The sequence below is a fragment of the Podarcis melisellensis genome (genome assembly GCF_964234715.1).
Source record: "Podarcis melisellensis genome assembly, chromosome: 11".
Classification (NCBI taxonomy): Eukaryota; Metazoa; Chordata; class Lepidosauria; order Squamata; family Lacertidae; genus Podarcis; species Podarcis melisellensis.
The window spans coordinates 25,135,896-25,153,498 of record NC_138543.1 but is presented as its reverse complement, the minus strand read 5'-3'; positions in this window follow the sequence as shown (position 1 = coordinate 25,153,498).

Below are 17,603 nucleotides of genomic sequence, written 5' to 3'. Positions count from 1 at the left end.
GTCTGCTCATGGTCCACTTATACCCTTTTTCAAGAGAACAGAAAATATATTACTCATGTTCATTTATAAGGCTACTTCATTTTGAAAACCTGGAAGACAGACAGGTTTCTAATGCACACAGTATGATAAATTTGCTTGTCTGCTTGCTTTATTATTAATAATCTTAGCAGTGCAGGTTTTTCTATTTCTTTTAATGCTCATTTCATTTTCATGGCCATTAATTTGTGAATTCAAATGTAGAGATCCTCATGAAAAGGACTCTGTTTAACATTTTATGTTGTGTACTGATTTGATTTATGAGACTGTGCAGCATGAATATTGTTCTCTAACCTTTACTTCTGTTGAAAGCAGTTTGAATTTCATTTTCTTTGTGCAATTTAAGCATAGCTGTATAGGATGGTCTTTGTACATCTTTGTAATTATTCCAGAGTAGGACAGGTTGTGAAAAGTGAAAGAGCATCTTGATGGGTTCAATTAGACTAAATAATAGTTATCTTTCTTTTAGACTTGGAACAACTGGAGAAATACAACAAATACCTGTCTTCCATGTATGACAGGACAGGTCAATGAGGAAGGACATGGGCATGTCCCTATTCTCCCAGCAGTGGAGTTTCTGCCACTTACCAGGAGGGGAGTGAGAGGTGGCAGGCAGGTCAGCACTGTGCAGACACATCAGTGGGAGCTCCAGATTAGCTCTGCCACCATCCCTACACAACCCCAACCTCCCTGCCACCTTTTCCCTCTCAGTAAATGGCAGGAACTCCGCTGCTGGGAAGCCAGGTGCCTGGTACTGCCCTTCTTCATCAACCTCTCCTGCTCTATGTTATTGCCCACTGTAGGTTATTGCCAAGGCAATGCCTTTACTGAGCCAAACAAAATGTCACATAATAGCATGTAAGTTTTTGAGTTCTCTGAAACTCTTCATCTGGCTAGATGACAAAGCAAAGACGGAGGAGAGGAGCAGGTGGCTGATGATGTAGCATTTGATTCTATATCAATAATGTTCTATGTAGGCTTCAGGTTGAATATAGGGATGCTAGGAAGGAGATACATACAATGGTTGATCCCCCATTATTGAAAATATAAGGTCCACCTGTTGCCAAGGTCCATCCTTAGTTACACAAGACACACAGATTCCTTGGTAGGTGGAAAACAAGAATAGACAGTTGTTAGCAAACCTAGAACATAATTTTAGATGGTGTGTTAAAAGGTAAAGGTACCCCTGCCCGTACAGGCCAGTCGTGTCCGACTCTAGGGTTGTGCGCTCATCTCACTTAAGAGGCCGGGGGCCAGCGCTGTCCGGAGACACTTCCAGGTCACGTGGCCAGCATGACGAAGCTGCTCTGGCGAGCCAGCACCAGCGCAGCACACGGAAACGCCATTTACCTTCCCACTAGAAAGCGGTACCTGTTTATCTACTTGCACTTAGGGGTGCTTTCGAATTGCTAGGTGGGCAGGAGCTGGGACCGAACGATGGGAGCTCACCCCGCCGCGGGGATTTGAACCGCTGACCATGCGATTGGCAAGCCCTAGGCGCTGAGGTTTTACCCACAGTGTCACCCGCGTGCCTAGATGGTGTGTTAGGTACTTAAAAAAACTAATATGGTTTTGGGATTCCTCTCCCCCCACCCCCATGTGCCAACATGGTTTCCTTTACTTTGTATGTGACATGTTATTCCATGGCATAACAATGTTTTATATTCTCTGTGTATAAATTATATTACAGTGGTACCTCGGTTTTCAAGCGTCTCAGAAGCCGAATGTTTTGATTTTCGAACGCCAAAAACACAGAAGTAAATGCTTCCATTTTGAATGTGCCTTGGAAGTTGAACGGTTTCCACTGCATTTTTTTTTCAATTTTCTCAATTGAAACTGCAGACTGCCCTTTGTCCCTCAGTTTTCAAATGTTTTGGAAGCCAAACAGTCTTCCGGAATGGATTACGTTGGAAAACCGAGGTACTACTGTATCTAAAACTGTATCTAAAACTAAACTGTATCTAAAACTTAGCAACTTGTTTCATCCAAAATTCATTAAGAGTTCAATTCAGTGCATGACCCTGAAAAATAATCAAAAAATGCTTGATTCAGGTGCTGAATCACCTGAGCTTCAGGAGCTTCAGGTGTTTTCTTGTTCACCTGGACATCCAACATCAATGAAAGCAGCAATATTCAGTACAGAGGCTAGACCTCTTCCCCTCACCTTTCACAATGGGTTAGATTTGATGTTGACGGAGTGAAGCCACACTGGCAATGGTAGTCTAGCTGTGGAAATAGTTCATGTGAATGCTCTTTCACACCACAGATAGTAGGTTTCCAGCTTACCACTTTCTTTGAATTTCTTTCATGTGTAGAGATGGCGAATTTGCAGTTTTCCAAATGTTATTGGACTACATTTCCCTTCTTTCTTGACCATCAGCCATATTGACTGAGGCTGCTGGGAACAGAAATCCAAGATCTGGAAGATTTCTCCCAATCCCTGATCTAAGAGATTGTGAACAGCAATCTTTCCACATAGCACTGATACCTCATCAAATTCACACAGACACCCCATGATGGTCTATGTAGCTTTATTATTTTATACAGTGATACCTTGGTTTACGACCATAATCCGGTCCGGTTGTAAACCAAAACAGGTTGTAACCCAAGGCGCGCTTTTGCCAATGGGTCTCCAAAAAAAATTGGTTGTGATCCAAATAAAATGGGTTGTAATCCAAAAAAAAGGGACACACACTTCAGGGTTTGACGTGGGTGTAATCCAAAATGGTTGTAATCCAACACGGTTGCAAACCAAGGTACCACTGTATAGCATACCATGGCAATAGATAAAATTCCCAAAGTGTGGCCTCCAGTCCTTTTATCAGTTCTCCCAAACATACCTGTTTGTTCAGATCCTAAATTCCTGATTATCAGAATTTCTCACAGCCACATTAGAAAAGACAGTATCCTTAAATCAACTTACATTGTCTTGTTGGAGTATAGGTGCTTTATTTAGGATTCATGGAAACTTCAGCCAGTGTTCACAACTAGGCAGAGTTCATTATGCATACACATAAACAAATCCCAAGTGAATTCATTTGATATAAAATGTTCTTTCACTTTATTCCTTGTGGAGGGATGGATAACAGATAAAACACCAATCAGAGGCACCAGAATCTTGACAGTTCTTTTCTGAAAGAAAGAACTCCACTCTCTTAGTTGCAATCCCCACCAGTGCTGCGTTCTTTGGAAATGACAGGCTATTGCTGCCACATTCTAATTTATCCAGCTATGATTATAGCAAATGCTGCAAAATGGGTACCAAAGATTTTTGTTTTATTATGTGTAAATATGACTTTCTACTTTTGAGCGTAATTTTTAAACACTGGAATTTGGAGGCCCATTTGGAACTCAAAAAGGTACAAAGACAGACTGTCACACCCACTCCTTCAAATAACACGAGTTGAGTGTTCAAGCTTGTGAAGATATGCATTTCAGAATTGCTGCTGACAGGTTTTCATTGGCTGGTATTCTGTGATAGGAACGTGACATGCCAAATAGAAAGATGTATGATTTTGAAACATATAATAAATGAATCTTCATTCCTTTCATCAGATCAGGTCAGTAGTGGATGGCATGGATTAAATACAATATTACAGGAAATGGTTCATTTTACTAGTTTTGTCAGATTTAAGTCAGTAGAGAAATGCCATCTGCAGTACCGTATATAAAATCCCCTACAACAGGGGTCAGCAACCTTTTTCAGTGGTGGGCTGGTCCACCATCCCTCAGACCATGTGGTGGGCCAGACTATATTGGGGGGGGGGGGAAATGAATGAATTCCTGTGCCCCACACATAACCCAGAGATACATTTTAAATAAAAGCACACATTCTACTCATGTAAAAAAACCAGGCAGGCCCCACAAATAACCCAGAGGTGCGTTTTAAATAAAAGGACACATTCTACTCGTGTAAAAACACTCTGATTCCTGGACTGTCCGTGGGCCAGATTAAGAAGGCAATTGGGCCACATCCGGCCCCCGGGCCTTAGGTTGCCCAACCCTGCCCTACAAACACATATTCTTTCCTGAAACAGAGATTTCCTTAGAGCAGAAAATGTACAATGACATCTCTAAACTACATTTTCTGTTGCTACCTGCTACTTTTTTAAGGGGAGGGAATTTCCCGTGAAAATGTTGTTTTTTCTGTTACTGCACCGCTTTCCTTTTGCAAACCTCCATTTTGTTCTCACCCAATGCTCAAACCAAATATGCACATCTTCCTATGGGATGAAAAAAGGGTAACCAGAGGTTAATGCTTAATTCTGGCAGCAGCTTTTGGGAGAATAATAATAATTGAAAAGTAAGGAGAACAGGGAGCTCATAGAAAATGTTTGGAGGCACCGTTTCAAACAAAGAGTTGCAACTACCCAATTTCCATTTTTAAAGGTGTTTTCATTGACAAGAATTAAATGAGAGGGAAGCAGGAGAGCGACGTCAGAGAAGAGCTGTTCTTGCATCCAGGCAAAATATGTAGATGAAAATATTTAATGTCTCAATAGGGTACTTCAAGATATGGCGCTTTCAAAATTCCTGAAATGAAGCAGGAGCCCAAAGTGCATGCAAAGAAAAACATCTGCCGATGTATATGCAATGAGTGTGTTGCATATTTTTAGTACTTCAGTGAATGAGCATCATGTTGGTTATTGGCTTAAGTTAATTTAACTTTTTTTCTCTCCAAAAGAAAGGAGTGCCCTTTGGTACCTTTCTCCAGCCACAATTGCCACAAAAGCTGAAGAGTCCTGACTCAAAACCTTTTACAAAAAACTAATGGCTAACACTAAAAACAAGTGGGATTTGTAACAAAAGGCCAGTGTTGAGTAGTGGTTAAAGGACTGGACCTTAGAGGTCAAGGTTCAAATCCCTCTCTTTTAAATTTACTGGGTGAGTTTGGGTCACTTTGTTTGTCTCGGTCCATTCTACCTCACAGGGTAGTGGTTAGGATAAAATGGGAAAGAACCATGGGTGTAAGTCCTATTCAGAGTAGACCCATTGTAATAAACGGACAGAGTCTATTTTAGGACCACACAATTAAATGGGTCTCCTCTGAGTAAAACATCACTGAATATAGTCCTGTGTGTCCAACCTTTAGCTCCTTGGCAGAAAGTTGGGATACTAATATAACTGTTGCAGTGTGGAGAGACGTTGTTTAGGATTGCACCCAAACTCCCTCTGCCATTTTCTATCCTATATCTAACAGTCAGCCGGAATCCCATCAACACTGGGCATGCTCAGTACTCATTTGGGTATTTGGTGGCAGGATTCTTCCACCCATTCCATCAGATCAGTGCAATGCAAAAGCAACATTAGAAAATGGCACTGAAGTGCTAGCATTATAATTAGGGAAATTAATGCAACACACCACATGCCTGAAAGTACCTATATACAGTCCAGGACCAGTTTTATTTGTGATAAGCAGTGTTATGAGGGAGGTTCTTATTGAGTAAGTCAGGCACAGGCAAACTCCGGCCCTCCAGATGTTTGGGACTACAATACCCATCATGCCTAGCTAACAGGACCAGTGGTGAGGGAAGATGGGAATTGTAGTCCCAAACATCTGGAGGGCCGGAGTTTGCCTATGCCTGGAGTGAGTGATAAGGAATGGCTATCCTCACATGATCCCAACCACGTGGTCCCGATTGTGTGAGGGAGGAAAGCCAGACTCGCTCACTTGCCCTATCCCTTTTGTAGTCAGGTATGTGTGACTCAGCTCTGATAAGCACATTCTCGGATCAGACCATAGATAGTATTTTCCACTTGTGAAAGTTGCTGCTCTTCCTTTATTGTTGGGCCTTTAAAAAAGAAAAGGAATTTATTCCTGTGGTACCACCCATTTTGGCTTAAGCAGGGTTTCCTTGAAAGGGCCAAGGCCTGAGGAGAGGATAACAGCAGCTTGCACTGACACCTATGACAGGAGATTTTATTCAGACCTGCAAAATAAAATCTGTTATTTCCAGACACAAAGGAGAGGCAGTCTGTAGGATGAAGGCCAGTGCAGTTTCAATACCATCTGCCTCTCTCTAATTGTATACCTGAGAATAATTCTTCAGAGAACAGAAAACACCCACCCACCCCATTGTGTCTGCAACAGAAAGGAACAACACCACCGCCAAAATATCTAATGGTACAGAGAAGACACATCGGAATATGGTTTATGGACTTGGGAACTCCTCCTGACCTCTGGAGCAAGACATTTCATTATAACATTCAGATAACATTTAATTATAAAATGTTTAGTGCCACAGCAATGCAAAGGAAATGGCACCAGTTCTCAGTAAGATACAACTAGGGGACAATTGCACAGGCACCAGGATCTTGATGACAACCCTTTAAAAAAAAATCAAAGAAATTATGGTTCTGGGAATGAGGCTCACATTGTGAACATCAGATCTGACAAAAGGATGTGACGGTGACTAGTCATGAATGTTGAGGAATACATGTACCATGATAACTTGGCTGGCCTTGGGTACTACGCACCTTGATTGGGGTACACTACACCCTTTGCTTCTTTGCTTCAGGTGGCAAAATCCCTAGGGTCGGGCCTGCTTCTCCTAGCTGTAAAACATGCTTCAATGTGCAGGGTAAATATTTTAAGCACCTAGGAAAGCAATGATATAAATAACTGTGCATTCACTGTTACTATTATTATTGCACAGTTGTTTTCTCTGGGGTGAAAGTGGATGGAGAGATGTATCTCTCCGTCTCTCACAACACTAGAACTCAGAGGCCTACAAGGAAGCTGAATGTTAGAAGATTTAGGGAAAATGGAAGAAAGTACTTTGAACTTGTGGAAGATACCGTAAGTTCAAAGATCTTACGGCGGATTAAAGGTAAAGGGACCCCTGACCATTAGGTCCAGTCGTGACCGACTCTGGGGTTGCAGTGCTCATCTCGCTTTATTGGCCGAGGGAGCCGGTGTACAGCCATGTGGCCAGCATGACTAAGCTGCTTCTGGCGAACCAGAGCAGTGCACGGAAACACCGTTTACCTTCCCACCAGAGCGGTACCTATTTATCTACTTGCACTTTGCCGTGCTTTCGAACTGCTAGGTTGGCAGGAGCAGGGACTGAGCAACAGGAGCTCACCCCATCGCGGGGATTCAAACCACTGACCTTCTGATTGGCAAGCCCTAGGCTCTGTGGTTTAGACCACAGCGCCACCCACTATGGAAGAATAGTAATAATCTTTTAGTCCAATTTGTGGTCAATTGGCTCCTCATCTGTGATCTGCTGGGCACACCACTGCCAATCACATTAAACTTGAGCATTGGCAAGTTAATTACCTCCCAGACAGGGAGCCAATGAACTAGGGAATTTGAAGTGGATTTTCAATGGACATCTCACAGCTGAGGTTACAAGAATTGCTAGTCACTTAAAATAAAGCCAAAGAGTGTTTGCAGAATTCCTTTCGTTATCTCTCTCTTTGATTTAAGGTCTAAGAGCAAAGGATTCTGTTAGCTTTTGCTGAGCTGTTAATACATCTGGATGAGGTATAAAATAAATGCTGCTGAAGGCAATTGATGGCTTCTGCACAGACAAATGAAGTACCAAAGATAAACAAAAAGAGCCACAATAAGATTATTTTAAAACAGAACTAATATTCCCCTATGCTGAGCTGTTTCAGTGAAATAGAACAGAAGTAATCCTTCTATTATTTGATTTCCCACTTCCCTATATACTTTTATAGCCCTCAAAGGCATCCACAAATTCCACTGTATACTAAAGTAGGTTTCTTGTATTCATAAAATTGAAATGCTGGCATTTTTGATATGGCATGAAAGATGCAAAGACAAAAACGTACAAAAATTAGGCTGGGTATTATAGCATGAGATCAACTTGAAGACCCAGTTCCAAGACAGAGATTGCCAACTGAGGTTGCTTACTGTCTTGAAACCCATATCTGTCCCACATCTTAAATGAAATGCACAGAATCATGTAGGAAGAGGAAAAGGAAGAAGAGGAAGAAGAAGAGGAAGAGGAAGAGGAAGAGGAAGAGGAAGAAGAAGAAGAAGAAGAGGAAGAGGAAGAAGAAGAAGAAGAAGAAGAAGAAGAAGAAGAAGAAGAAGAAGAAGAAGAAGAAGAAGAAGAAGAAGAAGCAGCAGCAGCAGCAGCAGCCCATCTGGCTGGGTTTCCCCAGCGACTCTGGGCAGCTCCCAACAGAACACTAAAAACAGAATAAAACTTCAAACATTAAGAACTTCCCTAAACAGGGCTGCCTTCAGATGTCTTCTAAAAGTCAGATACAGTGTTGCCTCAGTTTAAGAACAGTCCAGTTTAAGAAAGATTTGGTTTACAAATTCCGCAAAACAGGAAAGTGTCTTGGTTTGAGAACTTTACCTTGGTCTAGGAACGGAATCTAAACAGTGGAAGGGCACCAGCAGTGGGAGGCCTCATTAGGGAAAGTGTACCTCGGTTTAAGAACGGTTTTGGTTTAAGAACAGACTTCTGGAACAAATTAAGTTCGTAAACTGAGGTACCACTGTTGTTGTTTATTTCCTTGGCATCTGATGGGAGGGCGTTCCACAGGGCAGGTGCCACTACCAAGAAGGCCCTCTGCCTGGTTCCCTGTAACCTCACTTCTCACGGTGAGGGAACCGCCAGAAGGCCCTCAGAGCTCGACTTCAGTGTCCAGGCTGAATGATGAGGGTGGAGACGCTCCTTCAGATATACTGGGCCGAGGCCATTTAGAGCTTTAAAGGTCAGCACCAACACTTTGAATTGTGCTCGGAAACATACATAGTGCCTATTTTTTATATTTTATTTCTCTTCCCCACGTATTATTTTGTGTAACATCTTGCCTGCTGAAGAGTTCTGAAAAACCCAAAACCTTGCCACAATTTTTCGTCATTTTGGTTGCTTCCTGACTGTGAATTTTAGATTTTTTTTTCAGTGAGGTCAAAGCTATTATTTACCGTATGCTTCTGGTATATGTGATACCGTATTTTGTGCAGTTCTTCTGCCCTCTTCTAGCTTCCAGACATGAAAGCCATATTAATTAATAATGTTCACAAATATTTTTTTCCTCCTGTCCTAACTCTAGCCAACATTTAGATACAGCTGCAAATGCATCAGTGTTTAGGCCTCCTTGGGTTTCATTTTTATCAGTGCCGATTTCAGCCATGTGATGTGCAGAAATCTGTGGCACAACGCGGCAAGATAAGGGATGGCTTTTCAAAGCAAAATATAAAGAATTGCATATGCCTTTTATAATGTTAATGTGATATGTGCATAAGATTCCCAGAGCTCTGCTACAGTGCTTCTCTCTGTCTGGAATGGTGAATTCCACAGAAGAGCTCCCAAACACATTTTCTTTGTAATGTAGATAAGGAAGACAATGGGGCAGGGACTGCCTGTTGGATGTAGCACAAACAAGCATGAGATGAAAACACCAGAGCACATTTCTCTTTGCACATCAGATAAGATGGCTGTAAGAAGAGCCAAATGCCTTAAAAAACCTATATTAGGTGTATCGAACCATTGCTGCCTTGACACCAACAGCAAGCCCTTGTCCCATCAAGAAGAACTCGGCCCATCAGAGGCTCAAAACATCTGTTGTCTGCAAATTATAAAAAAGAGGAGGTTGCCAAGTACTTGGCAGGCCACAATACATGCCTTGTTTGTGCCATTTGGCTCATGAGTCACTAGTTGTGCAGGCCTGATATGCAAATATTATAATCTATAGTCAAGATGATGCAACACTGTTTTGATGTTGTCAGAATCAGTTCTCTTTTGTGATGAGGCAGGCCAAAGGGTGCTGTAGATGCATGGCTACGGACGCCACGTTGCCTGTGTGGATTTGGAGCAGACATGGGAACAAAACACCCACATAAGAAATTGTGACACTTGTCAGTTTGGGCAATGCTGTAATCATACCAGCCTCCAGGGGGATCTTTCCTAGTCTCTCTTTTGAAACATATGATCAGCACTTACAACAGTTGGTGCTGTGGGTCAGGCTCTGCTGTATGCTGAGCTCCTCAACTCAGGACCAAGTTCATACCCTCCAACATTCCTTGGATGGAAATTGGGACAATTCTCACTCCTCCCACAACTGACCCTTCTCAACCCCCCTCCACTTTTTTGTCCTGCAAAGCATTATATATATATATATATATATATATATATATATATATATATATATATATATATATATATAGACTCCTTGCACTCTGCTCCGCTCCACTCCCATTTTGTTCCTGCTCAGGGTGGCCCTGCCCGCTACCTGCCCCTCAGAGCCAACTCGTCACACAGAACTGGCCTCGGTAAGCACAATCTCTCCTCCCCCCCTCCTCTTCACCTGCTGTCCAGCAGCTGCTAGGAGCTGCCCAAGGGAGGATGCCAGCAGCAGCAGCCACCATGAAGAGGCTATGGAGAAGCAACAGGATGCTCCCTCACAGCCGACACCACCATCACTGCCATTGCTCGGGATAAATGCCAGCCTATTCTCCCCCCTGAGCTCAGTGGAGGTGGCACAGGCAGGTGAAATAGTGACATTTTGGGATCAAATGTAAGCATGGACCAATGGTACCAAATAGTATGGGAAACAGCCTTATTAGAAAAACTAACCAATAAACTGAAACGGACACGGGGACAAACAGAAGAAGACGCCTTCACCCCGGTATGGCTCCCCTTTATCACATACACAGCCCAACAAGATAACGACAAGAATCCACCAACAGCATATGAATCAATATGGCTAACCTGATCCACATGAAAACTAAGTTCACCACAGCGAATCACAAACAACTACACCCTAGGCCAACCTCTCTCACCACCAAAGGAACACAAGTGAATAGTAAAGAGAAACCGCACAAGCAACGCTGACACAAAACCCCACACATAAAGTAAAATAGAAACATCGCCACCCGACTCCACCCCCACTCAGCATGGCCCCTTCCACCTCTTTCCCCCTTTTCTTCCTAATGTAACACTAAGGTCTCAACAAATGAAACTGGTCTGTAGAAAATGTAACTTGAAAAAAGATACATTGCACATACTTTTGTAAATCAAGAAATCTTTAATAAAAAATACATTAAAAAAAATACAGTAGTACCTCCAGTTACGAGTGGGATCCATTCCAGAGGCCCTGCCGTAGCCTGAAAGCTTCGTAACAGGAGGTGCCCTTCTGCACACGCACACAGCGTGATTGAGCACTTCTGCACATGCGCACATGGTGAAACCCGGAGGTATACACTTCTGGGTTTGCCACGGCTGTAACCCGAAGATTCCGTAACCTGGAGGTAACACAACACTAGGTACCTCTGTAAATCAGAAGCCAGGTTGGCTTTCATAATTCTGGGACTGTCCCTAGAAAATCAGGTTGCTTGGAGGGTATGCAACCAGCATTGATTTTGACAATATTCATGGCATCAAAAAGTCATCTTGGAATGATGCACAGAGAAGGCATTATGAACTCCTTGCATCAAACTCCACTTCTAAAAGAAAGATTCCACATGTGAAGGTGTGCGAAGAGAGTTATCTTTTCTTTCTGTGCATCATTTGTCCATTCCAAGACCTACAGCCTCTTGAAAACAATAAAGTACACTGTACAGCAAGGTTGTGCAGAAAGGATTTTATTTTTCCAGTCCTCATTTTCTAAAGGTAGGAATGGCAGAACATCAGAATGAAGTGAACTAAAGTGGGGAATATTCTAATTTAATGGGATTGTAAACATCAGCCTGCACAGAATTTATTTCAAACAGAAAGAGCTGAGAGAAACTATCTATCAAAGGGGGGGAAATATGCAGGGCTTCAATGAATAAATGGGAAAATGAGAAACATCTACTCCTATTGGAACAGATGGTGTTTGTATATGTTATCATATCTCATCCTTCAGCGGAAGGAAAGTACATGGAAGAACTGATTAGGTATTGAAACTGCTGGGGTTATAATGCATATACTTAGGTTTTCTGTGCCAAAGCTTCCCCCTAACAATTTAGAAGATCAATAAAAGCATAGAAACTCCATGCCTCTGAAGTCATTACCACATGGCCACAGATCTTCATCGGGCCCTTACAACACTCTGAAGCATTTACCTTCTTTGTTTCACTTTTTTATCCAAAAGTAAACTTCTGGTCTCAGACAATGAACAACTTTGAAATGTGTGCTTGGGACTTGTGGTTGTGAGTGGTATGGAAGTAGTTGTGATTTTGCAAGTTGCCGTGGGACTTTTCTGTGGGAAGGGCATATAAAATGTATGGTATGGATATGACCAAAGAATGAAAAACATGTTCAGACTGCAGAAGACAGCTAAATCAAGGGAGCACTGTGAGAGAGGTATAGAGTGTCTAAAGTAATGAGATTTTCATTTCCAAGAATTGCAAGTGTCATTTATTAAAATAGAAAAGAACAATTTGCTGTGGACATGTAGCCTGTTCACATCAGTGCCTCTGCACAAAGGAACTAACTGTTAGCACTGGGAAGTTAGAAGATTTGAAACTGGGTCCCACATGGGAACACTCTTTGCCACATTGACTGCATTATAAAAGGGGTTTATTTCCCAGCAGAATGCATCACTTCCTCTAAATAACGAATTCAGCTGGAGAGGCCAACAGTACTGTAGGCAAAATGGGGAGAAACAAAGTACAAAGATGTTTGAGGGATCCCCAATGTTTGGGGATACACGAAATTCTTTAGGAAGGAAAGCTAAGGGAGCAAAAAAAGAAAAGAAAAGAAACCCACCCAAAATATATAACCCAAAGAAGTGAGAATGCTAAGAATATAAGTACACTTCAGAGAAACATGGGAAGTCATGTTATACTGAGTTAGACCACTGGTTCATCAAATTCAAGTATTGTTCACACTGATGGGCAGCTGCCCTCACGCATTTCAGACAGGATATTCCCAGGCCAGCCTGGAGATGTATGGGGTTAAACTATATAATGTTTAGAATTCATCCGAAGGCAGGAAGTAAGTTTTTAATGTTTGATGTTTTATTATGTTTTTATATCTGTTGGAAGCGGCCCAGAGTAGCTGAGGCAACCCAGTCAAATGGGCAGGGTATTATTATTACTGAGCTATGGCCCTTCCTGGGGACGCGGGTGGCGCTGTGGGTTAAACCACAGAGCCTAGGACTTGCCGATCAGAAGGTCGGTGGTTCGAATCCCCACGACGGGGTGAGCTCCCGTTGCTCGGTCCCAGCTCCTGCCAACCTAGCAGTTCGAAAGCACGCATTGCAAGTAGAGAAATAGGTACCACTCCGGTGGGAAGGTAAATGGCGTTTCCACGCACTTCTCTGTTTCTCCAGAAGCAGCTTAGTCATGCTGGTCACATGACCCAGAAGCTGTACGCCGGCTCCCTCGGCCAATAAAGCGAGATGAGCACCGCAACCCCAGACTCAGTCACGACTGGACCTAATGGTCAGGGGTCCCTTTACCTTTTTGGCCCTTCCCACAAATCTCTGAGCAACCATTTCCATCGAGCTTCATTCAAATCTTCCCCTGTTCTGTCATTTTCAAAGTAACATTCTGTTGTTTCATCCACTAGCCAGACACGTGCGGGGTTACACAAACTGATAGCCGCTGGCTATCAACAACCGTCAATTATTAAGAACCTTTCTGTCTAGACTCAAGTGGGCTACTTTGCACAGTGGGCAAGAAGTGTGTTTACATCTGTCTGTCACTTAACTGAAGAAAGTGATTTGCCACCTTTGACTGTGATGATTGCAAGCTATATTTCCCTTGTGTATGTAAGTAAGTTTCGCAACTGGCCTGCTGTTTGCTAGCAAAATGCCAGATATAGAGATTTGCTGGCTGTTTTATCCCATTTATTGTCAGTAAGTATTGTTGTTGGTGAGAGGATCCAAAGACACATGCTTGCTTTGCACCTGCTCTAAGCAAATGAGGCAAGGGATAATAGCACTTATTGACTAGCAATGGCTAGGAAATCTACTTACCTTTTGAGACTTTTTAGAAATTAAAATGCAAAATCAAGCACAGAAGAAAAACAGATGTGAAACATCGAAGCAGAGACTTTGATGAGGGGACTGACTGATTACATTCCAGACTTTTGATATAATAGAAATTATAACAAGCCTATAAAAATATAAACACCATTAACACGGCTATCCCTTATTTCGAGGGAGGATGAGTTGCATTTTCAATGAACCTTAGTTTGCGAAGCTCTGCATGTATTCCTATTTTATTGTATCATCCACAGCCTTTTATAGGCTGGGGTGGGGGGAGGTCGTTTATGTTCTGCATTGTTAACAATAATAAAATGATCCCAAACAGAAATAAATTTGTCCTTACTTTATTGACCTCTACAGGTTCTCAGTTTATACTACATGTCATTTTTTCTAATAGTTCAACCCAGTGCTTTTTTTCTTTTCTTTAAAAAAAAAAAACAAAAAATTGTTTAGGGGTAGTCTAATCACCATTTTATAGTTCAAATTGGGAAAAACAAATACAGTAAATGGACAAAAGTACAAAGAACATGCATTACCTCACATTACACAGCTGAACTCTCACAGTAACTTATACATGGGCATGAGGTTGTGTGCAGTAACATCTTCCTTCCTACTTCCAACTCCTACGTCACACATTAAATGCTCACTCTGAGACTCAGGAATCACCGTGAAAGGAAATGAAGCCACTATCAGGGGTAATAATGGAACTGATGATTCACCATGCTAGAGAATAAACTTATTTTTTTTAAAAAAATAGTTTCTTCTCCTGTTAGATTCACAAAATGTTTAGGGGTATGCGTATCAGAAAAAGCACTGGTTCAACCCTGACCTCATGTTGAATGGGAAGGTCCGAAGGAGGGTACTAAGGGCAGAGCCACAGCATACATTTAAAGCACGGTCAACACACATTTAAAGCAGATGACTTCCCTCAAAGAATTCTGAGAACTGTAGTTTCTCCCTCACAGAGCTACGATTCTCAGCACCCTAGGCTGTTTCCAATTCCCAGGGGAATGTGCAGGGAATGTGTTTTAGATGTATGCTGTGGATCTGCCCTCATAGCACATTCAGCTGAACCTGCTTAGAAGGCTCCCTGCAACTGAGAACTCTGAAAACACAAAGTTCACCCCAAAGCCCTTAGAAGCCCCCTTCAGACCTTCCTACTCATCTGAAGGTCAGGAGTGAGCTGGGACTTGGGATCAGGGTTGCAGTATGCAACTAGATTTCAAGCTTAAACAACCAAATATGGTATAAATCTACTGTTTCAGTTAGAGATGCTTTTTTCCTTCTCAAACATAGGGTGTTTGATGGATGTAATTGTTCACAGCAGCATTTTTCAAAGCATGATTCATTCAGAAGAGTCAATGATCCATCTTCTGCCACATGACTCTGCTTAAATTCGTCACTCAGGTCACTCCTCTGACTCCCACTGCCTTCTGAAGTGAAGCTGTGGTGAATAGAAGAAGGTGGTGCCCTGTATTTATTTTATTTGTTCACTTTGACGATTTATATGCTGCCTTTTGCAAAAGCCAGAGAACAGTTTACAACAAAATCAAAGAATCACAAAAAACTATGCAATGTCACTGTTGAAATGTTCATGGCTGCCCTCTTAAAAAAATATTTCAACCAATTCATTACTAAGCAGTTTTTAATGCTTGTGTTTCATTTAATTTTTTGTGTGTGTGTTAAATATCATTTGTCATTGTCTCAAATGGGTTTGTTTATGCTTCCAATACTGAAAATCACTAGATGTCTCTGAAAAGAAAACTACTCTATTCCTTTTCTTCTTTCTAGGGCAATAACAACCTCCTTTTAAAAAGCTGTGCATTTCAGATAAAGACATTGCATAATATTATTTATGTGAAGCATTGTTAATTTAATATAAACAATTCAGGCACCTTCCTAGTTGGACTGTCAACAATGTTTTCCTCTTCTGCTTTAACCCTATTAATATCAAACAACGCATTTAGCAGGCAAGCCACAAATCATCTCCTCTAAAGTATTCTCACAGATATGCTGAAGTGTAGGGAAACCAACTTGTGTTTCCAATTACACATTCTAAGTACACTCTTTAAACAGCTCTGCTTTCCATAGTTGTTGTCGCCGTTGCAATTTATTGGCCAGTGAATGGGCCTTATTTCTCACAGGTATTGTCCCTGATGGTCAGCAATGGGAAACATCATACATGTGTGGCTCAAAATTTTACTTTCCCCCCCAAAATGCAAACAGTCTATAATCCGAAGATGAGGTCCTACCTCCAGAGCTGCTTCCAGAAAGTAGTTATGGGCAGCTATTGTCTGACACCATTGTCTTGTGGTGTTCCAGAGGATTCTTTCTTGTCCTCCTGGCTATATAGCATCCATGTGAAGCCTCCGGGAGCTGTCACTGGAAGATTTGGAGCAAAGTGCCATCAATATGCAGATGACACCCAGCTCCAGCTCCCTGTTCCATCTGTATCAGGAAAGGTGGTTGATGTGTTAGACCAGTGCTTGGAGGTAGTGATGGGTTGGATGAACAAGTCCGGAGTTTGGGGGGGCTCCTGAATTCAGCACTGTCACTGGAAGCTCAGGTGCAACATGCTCTTTGTGGCGCTGACCTTGAAGACAATTTGGAAACTTCAGTTGGTCCAAAATGCAGTAGCTGCATTACCCAGAGTGAAGGATGGGTAATAATTTCATCATCAACAACAACATCAGCATCATCTTTGCATTAGAAGGAAAGTTCCTATTTGCACCACTGGAAGTCACTCAACCAGTGTAAACAGCAGATGAAGAGGACCTCATCCAACAGAGTCACAGCAAAAACAGAAAATTAGTGGCTCCTTGCACCAATTGCATTGCTGTAAGGTGGGGAGATGGCTGCCCCCATTGGCCAATAGTAAAATCATTTAGATCAGGTTTCCTAATCAGTTCTGAAGTGTGATGCTAGACCCACAATCAGTAGCTTTTCTGGGGGGAAAATAGTAGCTAAGCTGGTCAAAAATGTATCTGGATCCCCACCCCACCCCCCAAAAATCAATTATAGTTTATAATGTGAAAGTTCAGACAGAGGCAGCTTATTATAAAGAATGTCTTCCAATAATTTTCTATTTGCTCTGAAGCATCTGGTTGCAAGAGAAGTGACTTTTCCCAAAATGAAAATGAGAACTGCTAACCAACAAAATTCTAACAAGAAGAAATCGTAAAAGAGCTAGGACTTGTAAATTAAAATTGATCAGTTTCTGCAATACAAACAATGAAATGGAACAATGTGCTTGTTTAATGCATTGTTGTCACGAATATAGAAGAAAAGAAGCTCTTTAACAAATTATAGTTCTTCTATCAATCTCTATCTAGATAAAAGCATTAACACATCTATCAAAATGATATCTGTACACACTAGAGAGAGTTTAATTTTCCAGTTTGCTTACTGATTTTGCCTGCATTGTTACTATATGCTACATCTCCAAAGAAAAATCAAGTCCGGTTCAGCTGCCAGATTATGAATGCCTGCTTACTTCTGTTCATTCTCCAATACAGATATGGGTACTTGTTACCAGACTTGCCCATGTTCACATTTATATATGTAAATAAACTTGAAGATCACATGTGCACCCACAGAAGTGCAGCTTCAGAGGAGGGCACAGTGTATTTGACAGGCCTAAAATCGGTCTGAATGAACCAGAGGAA